The sequence below is a fragment of the Marmota monax genome, unplaced genomic scaffold (assembly GCF_021218885.2).
Source record: "Marmota monax isolate L192 unplaced genomic scaffold, Marmota_monax_Labrador192_F-V1.1 WCK01_AAM20220418_F8-fsc00008, whole genome shotgun sequence".
NCBI classification, from domain to species: Eukaryota; Metazoa; Chordata; class Mammalia; order Rodentia; family Sciuridae; genus Marmota; species Marmota monax.
In genome coordinates this window covers 22,971,816-22,992,475 of record NW_026694432.1, presented here as the reverse complement: position 1 = coordinate 22,992,475, position 20,660 = coordinate 22,971,816, and the positions used below count along the sequence as shown (strand labels likewise).

General features: G+C 54.9%; 1 long non-coding RNA gene across 3 annotated transcripts; it reads left to right on the top strand.

The window, feature by feature from the left end:
- The first annotated feature begins 7,374 nt into the window (after nucleotides 1-7,374).
- Nucleotides 7,375-20,010, top strand: LOC124110230 (uncharacterized). Of its 3 annotated transcripts, none has more exons than XR_009224354.1 (3): nucleotides 7,375-7,517; nucleotides 14,079-14,217; nucleotides 18,201-20,010. It is a non-coding gene; the product is annotated as an uncharacterized LOC124110230 (long non-coding RNA). The 3 variants fall into 3 exon arrangements; XR_009224355.1 differs by having other exon boundaries at nucleotides 14,076-14,217; XR_006857226.2 differs by lacking the exon at nucleotides 14,079-14,217.
- Nucleotides 20,011-20,660: the final 650 nt, after the last annotated feature.

Below are 20,660 nucleotides of genomic sequence, written 5' to 3'. Positions count from 1 at the left end.
TGGGTTCAAGCCACTCACCAGCTGGTGCCTTTGGCAAGTTTCTGGATCTCAGTGTCTTTACTGAGGACTAACTAGGGCTGCAGATGCCCACCACCTAGGGCTCTATATGGAGCATCCAAGAGGACAGTGTCCTTCTCTGTTGTGTCTGTTGCTATATCACAGGGTCTAGAGTAGTAGCTGGCATAGAGTAGACCTGAAATGTTGGTGAATGAGTGAATGTAAGTTCTAGTACAGTGCCTGGCACACAATAGGTGCTCAGTATCTGGATGCTGTTACTGTTATTACAACTGATTCCTGAAAGGGAGCCTTCTAAGTAGGTGATCTCATAACTCCTGCTGCTTAGCTTCCTTGCATAAGCATTCCCCCCCCCCCTCAGATCAGTGAACATGCTGGCTTCTGGTATACTGGTTGGTTTAGATGCATTCACTGTGTGAGTCAGAGTCCTACAGCCTGGACACCTGGGCCTTTGGAGGGAAGTGGGCCAGAGTAGACCTTGATCTTGCAAAGTTCAGGCAGAGGACTGGGGCATCAGGGCCTCTCCGAGGGCTGCTGCCCGTGAGGCCCGCTGAGCAGGCAGCTCTACCAAGGTACCTCTCCCAGGCCTCACCTCCCAAGTGGGCTCTCACACCACAGCTCTCAAGATGTTCCCCAAGACTGGTTTATTCATGCAGGGACCTTCTTTCTGCAGCTGCGTGAGGGACAGAGAAAGCACCTTGATAAAAATAGGGGCCTGCAGGAAACAGATGGTTTACCTGCGGGGGCAACTGGAGAGAGTTCCGTGAAGGGTCTGAACCTCCAAAGGGGTGGGCAGGGTTGGGGGATGGAGGGGACCCAGGGACAGCAGCAGCAGCAAGCCCTGGCCACTGGGAGCCTCTATGGTAAGGAGTGATGGAAGCTAGATAGAATGGGGTCCTCCACAGAGGGACCAGGCCACGCAGCCCGGCAGAGGGCAGGGACCAGGGCAGTACAAACCCACCCCTCCCTCTGGCTTCCTGGAGCCTCCAGCCTTTTGTCAGCTGCCACTGGCTAAACCCAAGAGGGGGGCAGAGGTCAGAGAAGCCCAGGTGCTTCCCCAGGTGGAGAAGGAGGGTCAGTCTGGAGCGGCAAATGGAAAATTCACATCATGCTTTGTTTGGAGTTTTTGTTTGGAGTTTGGAGCACCTCTGAGTGAGGGTTTTAGAAACATGATTAGATTCGTTTATTTATTTATACAAATGAATAAATATATGAATATTTTATATATAAAATTATATATTTACATATAAGTATTTTATTTATCTATGCATAAATTCGGGATCTATGTGTGTATATTCTGACAGTTGCTCTGGGAGGTGAGAAAACCAAGGCTCAGAGAGGTGAAGTCACTTGCCCCAGGTCACGCAGACAGTTCTTCTGGCCCCCACCTACATTCCTTGCATGCACTATCACCCAGACAGAACTCACAGTGACTGTCTGCTGATGTGCCCGGCTGTCCAGGGGCAATGGCTCTTGACCAGGGCTCACGTGGGAGGAAACTCAGGGATCAGGGCTGATGGATGACAAGGAAGATATTTTACATGGTGGAGCCTCTTTGGTGTTTTTTGAAGCCGCCCTGGTGGATGACTCCAGTTCATTCTGTGATTTGATAACTGAGAAATAAGAAGGGGGGTGCAGAGGCTGGGCGTGGGGTGGAGGGCATTCCCCCCAAAGATCAGTGAATATTTAGGTAATTACTACCCGATAGTTCACATAGGTACGAAGATGATGGGTGCAGCGTTTCTGTGACAGTGCGAGGTTGAGCACCTCTAAATGTCCGTCATTCAGTGTTTGTTGGGGGGCGGGTTCTGTGTATTTGTTGGGGGTACTGGGACCCAACCCAGGGCCTTGCACTGTTAGACAAGTGCCCTGACACGGAGCCCCAGCCCCAGCCCCATCTCTCGATGTTTTAATTGTGCCTGGGACTTGATTTATAGAGGTGATGACACAGTGAGGTCAATGCCACTGAAAAAAAAAGTCTTACTACTTACAGGTCCAGGGCACGGGGTGCCACGTGGGGAAGCAGCAGCATGGGTGAGCGGCCAGGAGAGGAGAGCATAGCCCAGGCACCTGGCAGAGGTCTCCCTGGACAGAGCAGGCAGGCCAGGGCGGCGAGTTTGAGCGAGTTGAGGACTGGATCATTTGAATCGGGTCGCAGACTCTGGGCTGTGCAGGTGGTCTCCAGTGGTCTAGTGCCTAGCCGGGGTGTGTCAGGGCAGGGGAAATATTGGCTCGGTGTGTGAGTTGGACAAAGGGGCCGGTTGGAGATGAGAGCGTGGATGGTGGTTGGTGTATGAAAGGCGCCAAGCTGTCTCCATCTTTTTTTTGGCGGGGAGGGGAACACAGGGAATCAAACCCAGGAACACTTCTTTACCACTGAGCTATACCCACAGCCCTTATTTTATTTTATTTTGAGAAAGGCCTCACTAAGTTGCCCAGGCTGGCCTTGAACTCTCTCGTAAGAGCTGGGTTACAGGCACCTGGCACCACCACACCCAGCAAGTTGTTTCCTGCCGCCAGGAATTGGCTGGCTCTGGGAAGGGCAGCACTTCAGGACTTCCCAGGCCCGAGGATGTCAAAGCATCATAAAATACAGGATAAATAAACGAGTGATGAATACATTTAGGGCACGACCTCAAAACAACAGAACATTCGTACTTAAGAGGTGGTTAAAAAAATAGTGAGGTAAATCTTCATGTTCGGGCACAGATGACCTTGAAGACACTAAGTCAAAAACAAACACGTCTTGGAACAATACTTATCCACCTGATTCCAATTACAAACATATGTTTGTGATGCATCAAAAAATGTATGAATGGAGAGACAGCAAACTAGACTTGAGGGTTATTTTTGGAAAGGGCAGGGCGGTTAGAAAAGAATAAGAAGGAGAAGAAGGAGGGCTTTTACTCTATCAGTACTTTTTTTTTTTTTAGTACCAGGGACTGAACCCAAGGCCATTTAACCCCTGAGCCACATCCCCAGCCCCCTTTATTTTCTATTTTGAGACAGGGTCTTGCTAAGTTGCTTAGGGTCTCCATAAATTACTGAGGCGGCTGGCCTCAAACTTGTGATCCTCCTGCCTCAGCCTCCTGAATTGCTAGGATTACAGGTGTGTGCCACCATGCCCAGCTGTACTGTATTTTTTATAATAAAAGCAAGTTCATGTATCATCTGTATAATTCAGTAGGGAAAATATGTGTGTGTGTGTGTGTGTGTGTGTGTAAGGGACAGTAACACTGAGTCTCTGGGCCCACCCACCACAAGTGCTCTACCACTGAGCTCCACCCTCAGCCCCCCAAGGAGGAATGTTTGGAACTCTTCTCCTTCCCCGCCGTAATGCCACACCATGTGATGAATGCTGCATTAGGAGCAGCGCAGGGCTGGCCGGCCGGCATGGGGGCAGAGTGGCCCTGGCCTCTCACCCTGATCAGGCCATCAGAGAGGGAGGGGTTCCTGGAGGTGAATTCTGGGTTATGTGTTGAAGGATGGGTGCAAATGAGCCAAGTGAAGACGCTGAGAAAGTATTCTAGACAAAGGGACAGTGTGTCCGAGGCTGGGGACGGTGGTGAGTAGGAGAGTAAGCCTGGAGAGGGAGGGGGGAGGCTGGAGGCTGGGGAAGCGGGTCTCCAGGAGCCTCCTGAGTCCAACAGGAAATCTGGAGAGCCTCCCAGGGCTCTGAGTGGCCAGGATGGCGAGGCTGGGCCTCAATGGACAAGCCGCAGTGAGGCTGAGGATCCCATGTGGCTAACCTTGTGGCCTCCCACCCCACAGCCAGGTGGCTCTGAGCTGTGACCAGTGATTCTTAACTTGAAGGTGCTTCAGAGCCACCTGGAGGGTTTGTTAAAAGCCTTGTTTGCTGGCTCCCACCCACAGAGTTTCCAGTAAGTTTGAGGCCGCTCAGGAAAGTGTATGTTTTTGACGAGCCGCCCCACCGTGAGGCTGCTGGCTTGGGGACCCCACTTTTAGAACCAGGCTCTAACTTCCCTGCCCATTCCCACCCCAGGGCCTTTGAACCTGCTGTTTCCTCTCTTGGGCATGTTCCTCCCCAAATCTTTGTCCTCTCCCCAGAGAAGCCTTCCTTGACTACTCATTCTAAAGTTGCCACTCAGTCACTATCTTCTTGTCTTGTTTTATTTTCTTTGGGGAACTGGCCACCATTAGAAATTACCCTGCCTCTGTATTTGTTGACGTGTTTATTTGTCCTTGTTGTTTTTCTTCCTGGTGTTGGTGCTGGGGATTGAACCCAGGGTCTAGCATATGCTACACAAATGCTCTGTCACTGTCCTGCACACCCCTCAACCCTGTTTTCTTTTATTAAAACGCAAGCTCTGGGGTTGGGAGTATAGCTCAGTATTAGAATTCTGCTAAGCATTCTAGAGGCCCTGGGTTTGGATCTCTAGTACCTAAAAACAAAATCTTTTTTTTTTTTTTTTGGTACCAGGGATTGAACCCAAGGGTGCTTAACCACTGAGCCACATTCCCAGTCCTTTTTTGTATTTTATTTAGAGACAAGGTCTTGCTGAGTTGCTAAGTGCCTTGCTAATCTGCTGAGGCTGGCTTTGAATTCATGGTCCTCCTGTCTCAGCCTCTCCAGAGGCGTGGGACACCACACAATCTCAAAACTTTATTTTATTTTTCTGGTACTGGGGATTGAACTCTCAGAGGCACTCAACCACTGAGCCACATCCCCAGCCCTATTTTGTATTTCATTTAGAGACTGGGTCTCATTGAGTTGCTTAGTGCCTCACATTTGCTGAAGCTGGCTTTGAACTCATGATCCTCCTGCCTCAGCCTCTCCAGCTGCTGGCATTATAGGCTTATGCCACCAGGCCTGGCTCAACACTTTTTTTAAATGTAAACTCCAAGAAGGCAGGGATCTGTCCCCAGGGGCTTTAGGTTGGCTCTTGGCAGGAGCAGATGCTCAGAATATTTATTAAATGAAAAGCTACTAGGCCAAGTGAGGTGGCACACGCCTATGATCCCAGCTACTCAGGAAGCTGAGGCAGGAGGATCACAAGTTCAAGGGCAGCCTGGGCAATTGACAAGACTCTGTCTCAAAAGGGCTGGGGATGCAGCTAGTGGTAGAGTGCTGCTGGGTTTCATCCTCAGTCTCAAAACAAAACAAACTAAAGCTGGGCTCCTGCAGCCCGGGCCCTCCTGGGGGGCTGGGTGGGTGGGCGAGAGCTGTTTGGAGACTTAGCTGAGCTGTCCTTCTAGGTTAGAAAAACTCATCCTCTTTGGGGGATGAGGGCAGGGTGGGGTGAGAAAGAGTTTAAAATAGGTGACCTTTTCATGCAGGAGGAAGGAAGGGCCGGCTGACATCACAGCTGCGAGGCCCAGCGCTTCTCTGTGGCCTAGGCACCAGGGCCACCAGCGCAGCCCCAGCCTAGCCACTCCCTCCTGCACCGCAGGCAGGGCTGGCGGTGGGGACATGGTGCCAAGCAGAGGGATGGTGGCTGCTGCCCACCCTGGGCCTCCTCCCTCCTCCCCTCAGCCCTCCTCCAGCCATTCGCTGCCCTCTGCATTGTGGAGGTGGGGCGAGGCACAGGTCCTCAGTTTCCCTGGGACCTGAAGGCCCCTGGGGGTCAAGGCCAGGCTCCTCTGCTCATCATGGATGACATCTACCCAGCAGCTTCACCTGCCTCTGCTTGGAATTCTGGAACCATCTGCGGCTGGGCCTCTGTTCAAGCTCTCCATCCCCCTCTCCCTGTCCCCCTGTCCCTTCTGTCCTCAGCAGATCCTCTCCATCCTCCAAGCTTGGGCCCTGCTGCAGGAGAGGAGGAAGCGTGGCCTTTAGAGCCTCACAGCCAGTTAGCAGACCCGGTCCTGTCCCTGATACCATCGGTGGACCTCCACCCTCTGACCTCAGTTTTCCTTTCTATGTGGGGGGATATCTACCTTCTAGCTTGGGTCAAGATAAAAAGTGACCCTATTGTGAAAGTTGGTTCCAGTTTCTCCACCTACCAACCCAGTCCTGGTTCCAGCTACCGTTACTCTGAAACTTCACGATGTTTTTCTTTGTTGCAGTACCAGGGATGGAACCTAGGGGCGCTCTACATCCTCAGCCCTTTTTTTTTTTCCAGGAAGCAGGGCTTTATTCTGCAATATGGAGGAAACCTGCTTTGCCCACCTGCCCTTCACATAAATTGGTACCACTCAGGACCTGGCCAGCAATGCCCCTTGTGGACCCCTTGGGGGGTTCTGAAGACAAACCAGAGCCCCCAAATTCTTTCTTCCTTTAAACACACCCATATCAATATTTACAGAATCCCTTTATACTGGTATCAAAAATTATACTAAAAATTTATCACTGAACTAATTTTATTATCTTTTTCCCCTCTTAAATTTCTTTTCATTTTGAGACAGAATCTCACCAAATTGTTGAGGCTAGCCTCGAATTTTGCAGTCCTCCTGCCTCAGCCTCCCGAATCACTGGGATTTCAGGTGCACTGGGCCCGAATTTCTTGAAATGATGAATTTCAGGGGCTGGGGCTGGGGCTTAGTGGCAGAGCGCTTGCCTAGCATGCATGAGGCACTGGGTTCCATCCTCAGCACCACATACAAATAAAATAAAGGTAATGTGTTCACCATCAACTAAAAAATATATTAAAAAAAAAGAAATGATGAATTTCAGTAACACTGAGAGTCCTGAGCCCACCCACCACAAAGCCTTTGGTCCCAGCTGGGCTGAAAACAGAGTCTGTGTGGCACACTGTGATTCTACCCCAGCCTCCGCTCCTCCCGTCAGAGGGCAGGGAGGTTTAGGAGCCCCAGCCAGCGCCGAGTGCGTGCCCGCTGGGTCCTCCACATACATCTGCCTCCTCAAGCTCATCACTGTGTGAGGCGTTGTCGTCGTCCCCACCAGGAAAGCCAGGCCTGAGGGGCGCCCTATCTTGTCCAAGCAGAGATCAGGGAGTGACATGATTGGACAAGTGGGCAGGTCCCAGTTCATGAAGGTCCTTGAAGACAATTTCTCTTGGGGACAATGGGGAGCCACTGCAGGTTTCAGACAGAGAGAGAACACAATCAGCCTCCGACTGAAGGGCGGGGCAGGGCTGAGTAAAGTAGGGAGGAAAGGAGGAGAACCGTGTGATTTCTGCTTCTGATGATAAGAAGGGACATCTTGCTAAAGATGGCCAAAGATGGACAGCAACGGGCGGGGGTGGGGAAGATGGGAACAAGCCGGCTCCTCTGGCCTGGAAGAGCCACCGGAGCCGGGTTGGGTGGGGAGCTGGGGAAGGCCCATGTTGCCTAACACGGGGGTTTCAGGCCGGTCCCTTTGCCCCGCTGATGTGCAGTTCCTCCTCTGTGCAGCGGGCTCCCCGGGGAGCCGTGAGAGTGCAGTGCTGATAAGACATGCAAAGCACCAGGGCTGGGCCGCCCTCGAGGGCCCCAGCGGCGCCAGGCATTGTGGGACTTCACTGTGGCCTCCTGGCTCCTGGACAGCCTCCCTGCAGCTGGGGGCCTCATTCCCAGGAGCGTTCCCAGCCCAGCAATGTCAGGTGGGACTCAGGGGTGACCTTGCTCTGCTTCCTGGCTGGGAGGGTGGGAACTGCAGCCAAGAGTGCAGGTGCCTGGCCCTCCCCACGCTGCCCCAGGCCACTGCCAGGTGTGGGCGATGAGTCAGAGCCAGGCTGGGAGGACAAGGCAGCCCTGGGGGCCTGAAGCTGTCACAGCCTCGCTCCCTCAGCCTTTTCCAGGAGTACTTGATGGGGGGAGGGCTGGACCTGTGCCAAAGTCCCCCCCAGCAGTGTCACCAAGAGGACATGAGGCAGAGCACCCTGCGGACCCCAAATCTACCTCTTTGCTGGCTGGAGGGGGGACAGACATGATGTTCTGTTCATTTCCACTCCTAGCACATCTAGGACAGGGCTGGGCACACAGTGGGGGTGCAACAAATGTGCACGGATGGAATGTACCGAAATTTGTACAGAACCTTCTAAGAGACAGGGTTTGTTCGGGTGGACAGAGCACAGGCTCTGGAGACCAACAGACAGGGGTCTGGGGACACTAGGCAGGGAATTTGCCTATCTGAGCCTCAGTCTGCTCATCAGGGAAATGGGGCCAACAATGAATACCTTGTTAAGGACCATCGTGAACGAGGCAACCTCAGCAAACTGTTTACAGGGCTTTTGACTCTATCCACAAAAACACACAGATCACATTTCATTACAAATACTCATGACCATATCTGCTCCCCCCTTGGATAGTGTGGCCATACTGAGTAGAGGCTTCTGAGACATAAGGCATGGACTTGAATTCTGGACCTCTTTTACTTTGCTGTGTGACCTTGGACAATTTGTTCACCCTCTCTGAGTCTCAGATTTTTTATTTGTTAAACAGGCATGATGACTGTAGAGTCCATGGTGAGCTTTGAAGAGGGAGTGTTGTGCTGGGCAAGATGGTGTAAGCCTATGAACCCAGCTCATCAAGAGGCAGAAGCAAGAGGATCACAAGTTCAAGGCCAGCCTGGGCAACTTAGTGAGACCGTGTCTCAAAATAAAATGAAAAGGGCTGGGGATGTAGCTCAGTGAAGGAAAAGACTTGTAGCTAATCAACAAGGATCAGCCACATGCCTGAGTAGAATGGAAAGAGCTGAGCTGGGGATAAAGAGACCTGGGCTCTGGAACTGACTTTGAAGTCACTTGGCTGAGTGTCCATGGACAATCCTTCACCCTCTCTGGGCCTAGATTCCCATTTATAAAATGAAGGACTGGGCCCAATGGCCCAGGGGTCTTTCTGGCTGGGCCTTCTCTAAGTCTTGGCCAGGTCAGGCTCAGGAGCCAGACCCCTGTGACTGACTCCTCGGTGGGAAGCAGAGCACAGGTGACCAGAGTGTCCCAGGTGTGCCTTGAGTCAGTGGAGGTGGCTGATCAGGTGCGTCCTGGCTTGGCCCCAACAAGCCACGGGGCTGAAGCTGAGGCTTCTGCAGGCAGAGGACGAGCCTGAGCACGTGGCTGATCAGCAGCAGGAGCTGGCCGTGAAGCCCCACCTGGCCGGCTCCAAGGTCAGGGCTCACTCTGCTGCTCTCCCGGAGCTGCAGCCTCACTTGGCCCTTGTGCACCTGTCATCTGACCTGTCCTCAGGCAGAAACCCGCCCAGAGAGATGGAGGCTCCCCTGGAGCGCTGGGCTGGGAGGTGGAGGAGCCAGGCTTCCCTGCTCCACCTGAGCTGCATCTCCACCTGGAGGCCAGCCCTGGCCTGGGCCCTGCCGCCCCACCAAGTCCCTAGCTCGTCTTCCTCCAGGCCATCCTGCATCCCGGACCCGAGTCTCCTGAAAGGGCTCTGACCACTGGCTCTTCTTTTCCTCTTTCAGCAAATACGTACTGGGCAGCCTCTAGGGTGCCCTGCTCTGCTCCGTTCACAGGTACCGGGGATACAGACACAAGTAGGGCAAAGTCCCACCCCATGGGGGTTTGCATTCTAGTGCTGAATAGATTACAAATTGCTCTGAAGACAGATGAAGCTGGATCAGAGGATGATGCGATCAGGTGTGATTTGAGGCCAGGCATAGTGTGTGTGTGTCTCTGTGTGTGTGTGTCTGTGTGTGTGTGTCTGTGTGTGTGTGTGTCTGTGTGTGTGTGTGTGTGTGTGTTCTGGGGATTGAACCCAGAGCTATATTCCCAACCTTTTAAAAAAAAAAATCCTCCCTGGCCTTTAAAAAAATTTGAGACAGTTTCGCTAAAGTTGCCCAGGCTGGCCTTGAACTTGGGATCCTCCTGCCTCAGCCTCCGGAGTCGCTGGGATTATAGGCGTGTACCAGCCCAGGTGCTGATTTTGAGTTGGGTGCAAAGTAAACTGGAAGTTTGATACGCAGGGCAGCACATTCCTCCAGGGAGGATGCTCAGGGGCTGTTGAGAGTCCTCAGGGAAAGCATCACAGAGATGCTAACATAGGCGCCAAGCTAGGTAGGAGAGTATACCTGGCCACCGGGGTAACAGCCTGAGTATAGGCAGAGGGGTGTGATGTTCCTGGGGGCAGGAGCAGGGCAGCGTGAGTGGAGACGTACAGCTAACACTGCTGCCAGGTGGGAAAGGGTGATGGAATGTCAAACACAGAAGTTTGAACTTGATCCCCAGGGTGATAGGGAGCCCTGGAGGGTTGTTGAGCAGCGGAGTAACTCTTTAGCGCTCTCACCCTATAGCAGTGCAAGGGTCTGGAAGGCCAAGGCGAGCGAGGGCAGGTGTGGGGCGGTCCTTGTGGGGAGGTCCACGCGTGCGGGCTGACCCTGGGCCCTCGGAGGTTGGAATGTTCCATGACTCAGGGCCGTCATGGCTGTGAGCACCCAGAACTGGATTCTGCAGGCTGGAGGCCTGATGTGAAGGTGGAGGCAGAGGGGGAGAAGGGCAGCTCTCAGACCAGAGCCAGAGAGAACCAGGTGGGTCCAGGCCTCAGGCTGAGCAGAAAGGGACGTTAGGGAATCAGCCTCCGAGACGGGTGTGCGGGGGCAGCCCGGTCTCTGACCAGGCCAAGCCTCCTCACTGAGCTGCACACGGTTCCTCCGCTACAGAGAAGCTGTTTCTTAAGCACCTACTGTATACCAAGAGCTGGGCAACTTTCTGCATCAGCACCCCATGGGCAGCGACTCCTCATCTACAGTTTCACAGGGAACTGAGGTTCAGAGACTTAGTGCCCTGCTGAGGGCTACACGTCGACCTTGAGGTGGAGCTGGGATCAGTCCAGGTCTGTGTGGCTCGGCCACGTTCACGCCCCGCAGAGCGCGGTGTAGACAGGAGGGAGCAGGGGCCTCTGCCAGTGGCTCTCCTTCCTGATCTCCGCCGCCTTGAGGGGTTCAGGATTCGGGGCTGCAACGGCCGTAGTCCGGTGCCCACCAGCACTGAGGACTTCTGGGGACGGGGCCGCCACAGTTCAGGCCCCTGCGTTTCCAGAATCCACGCTGGAGCCTAATCCCCAACGCGGCACCCAGCCCAGGGCCGGGCACTGCAGAGCCGCTCGGCTCCCACGCGCTCCCAGAGTGACTGGGTGGCCTGTGGCTGTCTCTGTTGATGGGTCTCACGCCATTGAGGTGGCACAAAGTACCCCAACCGAAGACGCTCCGTTTCTGGGCCCCAAGCCAACCTGGGCCGGCAACAGCAGGCCAGGAGCCGGGCTCAGCTGAGCTGGCTTCTCGCCTTCCCAGACCAAATCAGCCTTTCTCTCTGTCTCTCTGCCTTTAAGATTCTGGAACACTCCTTCCTCCACCCCCGGCCTGCTCTCTCCCTTGGCAAAGCGGGGACTTGGCTGCAGAAGTCACTAGGGAGGCTCTGGCAGGCGGCTGGGCCTCCTCAGACTTTTTCTGTTTTTTTTTTTTTTGGTACCAGGAGTTGAACTCAGGGGCACCCCACCCCTGAGCCACCTCCCCAGCCCTATTTTGTATTTTATTTAGAGACAAAGTCTCACTGAGTTGCTTAGCGCCTCACATTTGCTGAGGCTGGCTTTGAACTCACTAGCCTCCTGCCTCAGCCTCCAGAGCCTCTGGGATGACAGGTGTGCGCCACCGAGGCCCAGCTGGCCCTTCTCCCTTGAATCCAGAGCCTTTGGCTACTGCTGTGTCTCGGGTCCCCAGGGTACCGCCTGTCACAGAACAGGGCTCCGTGAGTGTCTGTTAAAACAAGGAGCAAGAGGTGGATGAAGGGCTCCCGAGCCTCAGCCCTGCTGACCCTCTGCTGGTGAGGCCCTGGGTTGGGCCGTCTTGGCCCGGATTCTCCCACCTTCGAAATGAAGAGGTGAGGTTAGCCGCCCAGCCCACCCCAGCGACCACTGTGGCAAGCTGGACAGACGGTGGCCATTCTCACAGTCCCATGCGCAGATTTAGTTTTTTTGTTTTGTTTTTGTTTTTTTGTATGGGGGGATGGAACCCAGGGGCACTTGGCCACTGAGCGGTGTCCCCAGCCCTGTTTTGTACTTTATTTAGAGACAGGGCCTCACTGAGTGGCTTCAGGCCTCACTGAGTTGCTGAGGCTAGATTTGGACTTCTGTCCTCCTGCCTCAGCCTCCCAAACTGCTGGCACTATACAGGCGTGTATTCAGATTTTGATGAAACTCAATAATTGTTGTGGGGGAAGCGCAGCCCTGATTGGTGACTGTCACTGTCACTGACCTGGGGAAGAGCTGCTCGCTGAGGCTGTGGGTTGGGGCTCTGCAGTCTTTCAGCACATGGGCAAGACCCCCTTTGTTCCCGTCCAGGAAGCAGCTTGCAGAGCATCATAGGATGGAATGACATCCTACCCGAGATCCACTTGGTCATCTCTTTATCTAGTTAACTATTTATGGAGCATTATCTAAGTGCCTGGCCCTGGGGACAGGAGCAAGAAGCCCTTCAGCACTTACCTTCCTGTGGGGGAGAGGGGGATTCACACATAAGGGTCCATGTTAAACCCTCATGAAAGTGCCTTAGAGGAGATCAAGAGCCAGGGGGCAAGGGAAGGGGTTCCCTTAGCTGGGGGTCAGAGCAGCCCCCAAAGCTTGCTTGGTTATTTATTTATTTATTTTGGTTCTGGGGTGGAACTCAGGGATGCTCTACCTCTGAGCTGTATCCCCAGCCCTTTATATTTTAGAGACAGGGTCTTGCTAAATTGCTGAGGCTGGCCTCACACTTGTGATCCTCCTGCCTCAGCCTCCAGAGTTTCTGGGATTTACAGGCGTGTGCCACCGTGCCCAATCCCCCAGGCTTTTATTGAAGAGCTTCATTTGAGCTACAGCTGGAAGGTGAGAAGGAGCTGACCTCGTAAAACGCGGAGGGTCCAGCTTGCCAGGCGGAAGGAGCTCAGGAGGGGAAAGGAGTCATCTGGAATCCCTTTTATTGTTTCCAACAAGCAAATCCACGTGAAATTGTGATTCTGTAGTTATTAGTAGTGCTGGGTTAATTTCTGCATTCAACAAATCCTGCTCTTACGGTGTTGCCAGCCCTGCTGCTGGGCCCCCGGGGACAGCAACGGTGATGAAGGAAAGTGACATTCTTGTCACAGGGGTCCAGAGCTCAGCACCCCATGGAGAAGAGCCAGCGGTCTGCTGTTTGCAAAGGGCTCCCCAGCTTGGATCCCTGGGGAATCCAAATAAGCCCCCGCGGCGTCTGGCATGCCCAGCCTCCCTCCAGCCCCCGGCTGGGCCTGCAGAGGAGGAGGATCTGACTTCCTGCCGCTCCCTCCCCCACCCACCTGGGCACAGAGGGTCTTTCATCCATTGTTACTGCTTCCTGCACATCCATCTCAGCTGCTGGGCTGAACCCGTGGATCCTCAGGGACAGGCGGATGCTCTTACCAGGGCCCTCCAGGGGGAGGGGAGCCCAGTGGCCTGGGGCGTGGGGGCGAGGGGGGGTGCTGGAGCTTTGTGACAAGGAAGAGTTTCCTGCCCTGAAGAGCCTTAGACCCTGAGGGCCCAGAAGATGGGAAGCAGGCCCCTGCCCCCAAACCCCTGCCGGCCACTGGGAGAAGCAATTCATGACCCTTGACCCAGCACAGCCTCCAGTCCTCTGGGACTGGCATTGGGTAGGGGTTCAGCAACATCTTCTTGGCCTTGTTTCTGGAGTCAGGACACCTGGTCATTGGAATCATCTCCACCAGTTATTGGCTGGGTGACTTGGGCAAGTTTCTTGACCTCTCTGGTCCTGACTTGACCGATAGGTCTAATACTCCCTGCCCAGCAGTGTCATTGAGAAAGTGAATGAGATTGTGTAGGCTCCAAGCTGCAAAGCACCGTAATGACAAGTACCACTCCCTCAGGCTCTTCCAAGGGAGGCTTGATTGAGCACCTACCTGTGCCAGCTGCTGTGCCAGATGTGAGGGGTAAGGAGCCATGAGACACAGTTCTTGTCCTTAAGAGACAGACAAGCCAGCAGGCCCATGCCATGGGATCGGTCACAGCTTTCAAACATACCAGCCGAGATGGCAGCTCAGGAGCCAGCCTGCCTAGGTTCAGACCTGGCTCTGTCACTTGCTGGCTGTGTGACCACAGGCAAGTCACTTAATCTCTCTGGGCCTCAGATTCTTAAATCTGTAAAATGGGGACAATAATGACCTCCTAAAGTGATTGTGAGAATTAAACGATTCCTTGTCACATAGCAGGGGCTCAGTAAATGCAGTTCTTATCACGAGTGCCGATGAAGTCCCCGTGGAGTGCAGGGGTGGCCTGAGGGACTGCAGCGGAGGACGACTAGGAGCTGGATGGCCAAGGGCGAGTGTGACTGGACCAGGCGCAGGAAGGGTGAGCCTGGCCGAGGGGGCAGAGGGGACGGAAAGCCTGGGTGCTCCTGGGAGCTGTGGCCAAGATTTCAGAGGAGGCCCAGGGAGTTGAGGCTGCCGTTGGAACTCGGGGGCAAGTTCAGGCGTGGCTGTGACGTCACGATGCTATAGCCAAGGCGGGGAGGGAGGGGGTAAACCGGGGTGGGGGGGACAGGTCAGGGTTTGACTGTTCCCCAGCCACCCTTGTTGAAGTGTGGAGGGTGGAGGGACAGGAGGAGGCAGGGAGGCCCCTGTGGGGGGGTGTCCTGGGTAGCACAGGGGAGAGGCCACCTGCCCCTTTGTGTTTTCAGGGTCTCTGAGGAAGAACACCCAGAAAGGGCACAGCAGTCAGATGCTGGGGGTCCAGACCAGGCAGTGACGGGAGGGGTGGGCAGGGGACGAGCTTGAGAAAGTTGGCTTGGCCTAAGAGGAAGGCCACGCTGCAGGGCTCTGACTGGAGGTGGGTGGGACAAGAGAAGTCAGAGAAGTCCCTAAATGTTTACTAGACACCTGCTGCAGGGCCTCCGGGATCCTAAACAGCACCATGTCTGTGCGCCCATTCATGCAGCTGGTGGTTTCGCCTCATTTACCGCCCAACTCTTTGTTGAGCACCTACTATGTGCAAGGTGTCTTCATAGGTGCTGGGGACAAAGCAGGCTGGTCCCTGGCTTCTTGGGGCTCACAGCTTGGACTGGGTTCATGGTGGGAGAAGCAATGCCTCCTGCAGACGGCTGGGGCCTGCAGAGCTGCGTGGGGCAGGACCTCGCTGTCTGCAGCTGCTTAAATCTTATCAATCTTATTGCCCCAAACCAGATTCCCACACCTGGCCTTTGAGCCTGCAGGTCCCCCTGGGGAGCTGACTGCAGCAGGTGCTCAGGCCAGAAACCTGTGTGTCCCCCGCCCTAACCCCAGTCCAACCTGTCTGCAACTCCTGTGAACGTGGTCTCCAGAACAAATGTTGAAGCTATCCAGCTCTGTGTTTTCCCTTACTCTGTCTAGGTCACCATCACCCCATCACTCCTGCCTGAATACAATGTCCTCTGCCTAATTGGTGGTTTTTTTTGTTTGTTTGTTTTTATACTCAGGGCTTGAATGTAGGAGCACACCACCACTGAGCCATATCCCCAGCCCATTGTATTTTTCATTTTGAGACAGGGTCTGGCTAAGTGGCTGAGGTTGGCCTCTGATTTGAGATCCTCCTACTTCAGCCTCCCTGAGTTGCTGGGATCACAGGTGTGCACCACCACCCCTGAACTGACAGGCCTTCTAGACCAGTTAATCCTTACGCCACCCGCCTGGCCAGAGCAGGCCTTTTGAGAGGCAACCCCATGCCCCATCCCCCCCACCCCCATTTCCCTGCTGAAAGTTTGGCTTCAGTGGTTTCCTATGGATCTGGAATCAGCCAGAAGCCTGAGCAGTTCCCGGAGCTCGCAGGTCCCACGCTGCCCCCTTCTGACCTCTCTGGGCAGGTCCACACCCTCTTCCCCGTGGGCCTGGGTTCCCTGAGCCACGCCCCTGAAGGTGCCCCCTCCCTCCCTTCTCCAAGGGTCTCCCTTCTCTATCTACTCCTTCCAGGGCCTCCCTGCCCACCCTGGCCCAAGGGGTCTCCGTGGTCTTATCTCTTGCTGTTTCCCTCGGTGCCTGTCTCACTCTCGGGGTTCTACCTGCTGAACCTGTTAGATCTTGGACCTGGTTGTCCCAGAAGCAGCATCCAAGTCTGGCCTGTTCCCCGGGGCTGCTGTCCCCTAGCCCAGTGCCTGCCCCGAGCCCCCTCCTGCCCCTCTGTGCACAGGGGCTGCCCACTGAGTTTCCTGGGCCCAGCCAGGGCCCCCCACCTGTCACCCGCCCGCAGTGGCCCAGCTGTCTTTTTGTTCACATGGATCCACTCTCTCCTCTCCCCTCAGCGGAATAACCTGCGGGCCACCCCGTCATCTGCGGATCTCTAATAGTGCGTTATTTTTAGAACAGGTGAAAGCAACGCTAAGCCACCTCTGAGAGGCTCCTCCACCCCCACCGGCCTCACTACACCAATCTGGTTTCCTGTGCTGCTTGTGGAGGCTGCCACACTAGCCAGCTTTGTTATTCTGGGGGAGTGGAGAAGGACCTCAAAAGAAAACCAAGCCCCCCTTGGTCCAGCTGGCGCCAGCCCCTGACAGGCAGAAGGAAGCCCAGGATGAAGTCTTATGCATCTCACTTGCTGTGTGACCTTGGGCTCCTCACTTTCCCTCTCTGAGCTTCAGTTACCTATCTGTAAAAGGAGGGGGTTGGACTGTTAATGAGTAAAGGCCTCTGTCAGGTAAGATTTGCATGGAACCATGACCAGTGGGTCTTTTCCATCCCTGGGCATCAATTAGATGACAGCCACAGTTCCTTCTATGAATGAAATGTAGGGGTGCCTCTTATAGTGTGCATACAAATACTTGCAAATTGATGCAAAATAAAGGATTCCGGTAGCTTTTGTTTGCAGGACCATCAGGGTCTGGCCAGACCTGGGATAGACAGAGGAATTTTGCTCCTGCCTTCATACCTGTTTGGATATCTTTCCCTACATTTCCACTCTAAAAGAGGAAACAAGCCCAGAGAGGAACAGTGACTTGCCCAAGGTCACACAGCAAGACTGACAAAGACAGTTAGCAGCTGTCTCTCCATTCTGGCGTTTTTCTCACCTGCTGTCCCTGACATTTAGTCACAGGCCTGGGGCTAGTACCTGGCTCTCAGGTAAGGGGAGCAAATTCTCTAGCACACAGTGCAGTGGAACGAGCTTCGTGAAGAAGTGCATCCAAAGCCAGGCCCTGTGAGGTACGCCTGTCATCCCAGAAACTCAGGAGGCTGAGGCAGGAGGATCACAAGTTTGAGGCCAGCCTCACAATTTAGTGAGGTCCTGACTCAAAATAAAAAAAATAAAAAGGTCTGGGGATGTGGCTCAGTAGTAAAGTGCCCCTGGGTTCAATCCCCAGTACCAAAGAGGGGGACAAAAATTTAGCCCAAATCCTAGAGCTGTAGAGGAGGGAGAGGCGCTCTGTCGTGCGATCAGGATCAAGGCGTCTTACAATGAGGTGATGAAGAGTGGGCGGGCGGGGAGGGGGCTCTCTGGAGAGGGATTAGCATGGCAAAGCTGTGGATGCAGAGGAAAGCACTTGAAGTCACTTAGAAGGAGCTTCGCGGGGAGCCTCCCCACCCTTCAGTCTCTTTTAAATGCAAGTTGTGTGACCTCCAGGGCTTGTGAGACAGCAGGCCTGGGTAGACTCCTGGGGACCAACTCCTACAAACCCTGAAATGGGGAGTTTAGGACAATAGGGAGCATGGAGAGTTGGGGGCCCAGAAGGAGGTGATCAGACTCATGTTAGAACACACTGATTCCCTGCGGGTGGCGAGGAAGTCAGTTTGAAGAGCAACAGCTTCGTGGTAAAGGAGCCAGGTCTAGGTGTGAGCATGCAGCATGGGGATTTGTCCGAGAGGAACAGTCTGAGCCTCGTGGAATGGGGAAGCAAGGGAGAGGACTGAGGACTGTGGGTTCTGCTCAGTCCAGTGAGGAAGGGAACAGAGGCCTCGTCCATCCTTCTCAGGACTGGCTCATTCCCCAAGCTGGTGCCCACAGAGGAGAGAAGGCTAAGGTCAGTGAACAGCTGCCTGTCAGGCATCCAGGACAAAGGGCAGTGCACTTTGTTCTCCGGGGACTTTTATTTTATTCTTCTGACTTGTTAAAGAAAGATCTAAGGGCCTTAAGGGACCACAAGTCAAGTATCTCTCAAACATTTATATAGTACCCATTAAAGCAAAGTACTTTAATATTTGTGTAGCAGACAGATATATTAGGCCCATGCTTTCTTTTTCTTTCTTTTTTGAGCTGGGGATTGAACTCAGCACATGCCTACCCCTGAGCCAGCCCCAAGGCCATATTTTCTGAATCTCAGACTTGGACATATGACCTGCATAGTTTTGGGTTTTTTTTCTTTTTTTCCCCAGATTCATCTGTTATGGATTGAGGTGTGTCTTCCAGAACCATATGATATGTTGAAGTCCTCACACTGAGTACCACAGAACGTGACGATTTGGACACGCGGTTGCTGCGGATGTCACCAGTTCAGATGAGGACAGACTAATGGGGGGGGCAGAGGGGGCCTGGATCCAATATGGCTGGATACCCATGAAGGCCCGGGCTGACGGCCACCAGCGGCAGCTGGGGAGGGGCGAGGAAGGACTGGACTTGGCTGTCAGGGGGACACGGCTCCAGGTACCCTGGTCAGTCTGCTGGCCTTCGGAGCTGGAGACAAACAGCCCGCTGGGCTACGGCACTCAGTTTGTGATACTTTGTCACAGAAGTTCTAAGAAACAAAGAGAACATTGGAGTTAAATCACACTGGATTTTTGCTTGTTTAGACCCTGTGCTCCCCTCTGAAGGAGGGTATTTTTCTAGAATGGACACAGAGCACTCCCCAGGGCAGTGCTTCAGGGACTCTGCTGGCCTGGCCCCCAGCTCCGCAGGCCTCCCCTGGCCCAGCCTCCTGCTGCCCCCCCCCACCCCAGCACCTGTTCCCACTTCCCCTTCCTCAGTGGAGCAGGTCGGAGCAGGTGGCCGGGTTTCAAATCCTGCCTCTGCTGCTTCCTGGCATCTGGAAACATCACTCGGGCAAGTTCTGATCTCTCGAGGCCTCAGTGTCCCCACCTGGGAAATGGGCCCCCATGGGGGGCCTTTCGAGGGCTGAGTCCTTCCCTCTGGGTGGCAGTGAGCACTGGAGGGCTGTCACGGTTCCCTCCCTCCTGCTCGGCTTCCAGGCGCCTCCCTGGTGGCCGCCCCCGACCCCACTGGATGGTGTCACCCAGGAGCATCGCACCTGCCTCCTCCTGTCTCCACCTGTGCGCCTCCCCTGGTGGAGAAGGGGGGACTGCAGCCCCATGTCTGAGCACACAGTAGGTGCTTCGGAAATATTTATTTACGAAGTGGAGCAGAATATTGGCAGTGACCCCAGAGGCTCCGGGACGGCTGTCGCAGGACGGCCTGCCCCTCCTCTGGAACTGAAAGTGGGAGAAAGTGAGCCCCAGGACAGGGCGCGGCGGGACGGGCACGACCCCAGGCCTGCTCCAGCTCGGGGACCTGGCCCCCAGCTCCGCACATCCTGCCTCCTGTGTGACCCCACATGCTGTCACCCACGCACACCCCCCAGTCCCCAGGCAGCAGCTTCCTCTGACACACACTTTCCACCGCTGGGTGAGCTGGGTGCGGCAGAGCAGGTTGCAGATGACAACAATCTCCAAGGTCCCTTCCCTGGTCCTCCCCACCACACCCCCTCCCCGTCCTGCTTGGCTCCTGTCCCTGCTGAACTGACCCGTCTGGAGCCCCGGACTTCAATGGCACAGGATCCACTGGAGGCCTAGATGGCTACATGAGGTGTCAGAAATGTCTTGGACCAGGGACAGGATGTAGAGTCAGGACCGTGGTCACCATGTGACTCTGGGCAAGCCGTGCAGGTCCAGTCCCCTGGGGTTGCTGTAGGGCTGACACCAACAGTCCAGGGAGTGCCACCATCCCTGCTCATCTGATCATGTGTGGGGACAGCACAGGGGCCCCGCAGATGTCGGGAAGGTCCCCTGCTCTGGGCCCAGCACTGAGTCAGGTGCTGGGGGTTTCGAGAGCGATCTGACACCAGCTGAGCTGATGTGGGGGAGAGAAGGGTAGAGTCAAGGGACGAGGTCACCAGACTCACTTCTGACCCCCTTAACTCTGCATGGGACTTTCTGGAGCCTACAATAAAGGTACCAACCCTGATGCCTTCCAGGTGACACTGGACACGCTGTGCCGAGCTGAGAGGGCCGGGCTGCTGCAGACTCCCAGGTGGACATCGTGAGAACCCTGGAAGTCTTGGCTGGAGGCCAGCCCTCCTCCTTGGTGGCCTCCCATCCGCTTCCTCTGCAGGCTCTGTGGTGTCCCTGCCCACCCGACTCACTGCCTGGCTCCTCAGCCAGTCTTCCTTCCTCTGGCTTTAGGAGGCATCATGGGTGTCCCTTGCTCTGGGGACCCTCTGTTCCCACATTGCCTCCTTTGCTCAGACGAAGGGCCTGTCATCTCGCCAGGTCTGAAGGCAAGATGTGGCGCTGCTCGGGGCTGCAGGTCCCCCATCCCACACAGGCCACGTGCAGAGTGGGTGGGGTCTTGGGGGGGCGACAGGAGCAGGGGCAGGAAGGGTGGGGTGGGCTCTCGGGGTGTGGATGGAGGATCTTAGGGGACAGATGCCGAGTGAAGACTGGGAAGGGGCCGGTGGGTAAGCAGCCACTGGTCACTGTTTTTAGCACCAGACATCCACCCTGGAGTCACAGACTCAGCCTGGCTTCCAGAATTCCAGGGCTCCGGTTTCCCTCCAGAGCCTGGACCAGGCCTGGGAGCTCCCAGGACTCTCTCCATGTTAGGCCTGGGGCCTGCCCATCAGA